This window comes from Bos taurus, chromosome 5 (genome assembly GCF_002263795.3).
Source record: "Bos taurus isolate L1 Dominette 01449 registration number 42190680 breed Hereford chromosome 5, ARS-UCD2.0, whole genome shotgun sequence".
NCBI lineage: Eukaryota > Metazoa > Chordata > Mammalia > Artiodactyla > Bovidae > Bos > Bos taurus.
In genome coordinates this window covers 61327428-61328990 of record NC_037332.1, presented here as the reverse complement: position 1 = coordinate 61328990, position 1563 = coordinate 61327428, and the positions used below count along the sequence as shown (strand labels likewise).

The 1563-nt window shown below is 34.9% G+C and overlaps 1 non-coding gene across 1 annotated transcript; it reads left to right on the top strand.

Moving 5' to 3' along the window:
• Positions 1-1247: 1247 nt before the first annotated feature.
• On the top strand, positions 1248-1320 carry TRNAG-UCC (transfer RNA glycine (anticodon UCC)). Its single transcript has one exon. It is a non-coding gene; the product is annotated as a tRNA-Gly (tRNA).
• Positions 1321-1563: the final 243 nt, after the last annotated feature.

Genomic DNA, 1563 nt, shown 5'->3' with positions numbered 1-1563 from the left:
TAATAATGTGATGGGACGGAGGTGCGAGCTAACATATGGCGATAACCGTGCTGCAATATATACCAAATCAACTCTCATATACCTTATATATTTTTTTAATTGGAGGATAATTGCTTTACAATGGGTGTATTAGTTTCTGCTGTACAACAACCTAAACCAGGTATAAATATATATATATATATTTATACCTGGTTTAGGTTTATATACATATATATGTGTGTGTATATATATATATATATATATATGTCCCCCTGCTGTGAGTCTCTCTTCCTTCCACCCAACTATCCCACCCCTCTAGGTCATCACAGAGCACTGAACTAATCTCCCTGTGCTATATAGCAGCTTCCCACTAGACATTTTACACATGGTACCACTCATATACCTTAAGTTGACACAATGGTATATGTAAATTACATCATAAAGATGGAAAAATAATAATAAATAAATTAAAATGTTTTAAATGCAAATTGGGTTTATAAAGCATAGAGTATGTAGTTTTTAATGTAGATAAATTGTTATCATAATTATGTTTTAGGTAAAATTTTAAATAAATTCCAATTCTTGTGCTCTTCAGCATGGTAGTAGGGAGCATGTTGAAAAAACCCAGCCACAGAACCTACAATTCATTCATTCATTCATTCATTCATTCATTCAACAAACAGCTGTGAAGCAACCATATACAAGCACTATACGGGTCAGTAAAAACAAACAATGTCTATCTTGGAATTAAGAAAACAATAAAGCTACCTTGACATCATAAGGTTGTTGAGAGAACCAAATAAGTTTGTAAATGGAAAGTACTTATCTTTATATGTATACACATATATAATGCCCACCCAGTCACATAACAATACGAACAATAACAACCATAAGACCACAACCAGTCTTTATGGGGCATTTACTGTGTGCCATGTACTAAGTATAGCAAACATTTAATAAATGGTAGCCATTATTATTATTATTTGATCCTATAGTTTTATATTTTAAGGTAAAAATCAGAAATATTCTGATTTCTGTAGATGTCACTGCTGCTAAGCTAATAACTCTGACAGGTTTCCACCATATTTTGAGGGTGAAATTAAAGAAAGTAAACCCACAATACAATATAGGTCTAAAATAATAGTTATCTGACAATATCTGAGTTTACAACATAGGTCTAGAAATCCAGAGTAGTGTTAAGAATATATTTTCAGCCCACCATCTAGTAGTATATTTTACATGTCTAATAAGGAATGTATCCAGGGACTTCCCTGATGGTCCAGTGGTTAAGACTCTGCACTTCCACTGCAGAAGCACAGGTTCAATCCCTGGTCGGGGGAACTAAGATCCTGTAGGCTGTGTGGTGCAGACAAGAAACTGTGCCCACGATTAAGGAGAGAGCCTGTTTTCTTAGACCTTGTTTGACAATGAAAAGCAGGAAGGTAGGACTAAGTCAGAGCAGTGGTTTGGAAAAAAATAATTGTGAGGGCAAGGGTTCTGAGTTAGTGAGGCATGAAAGTTAAGTCCAGAAAACTCAACTAAAGCAGGGAGGGAGGATGAAAGTGGTTCTGAATTCAGGCTCAC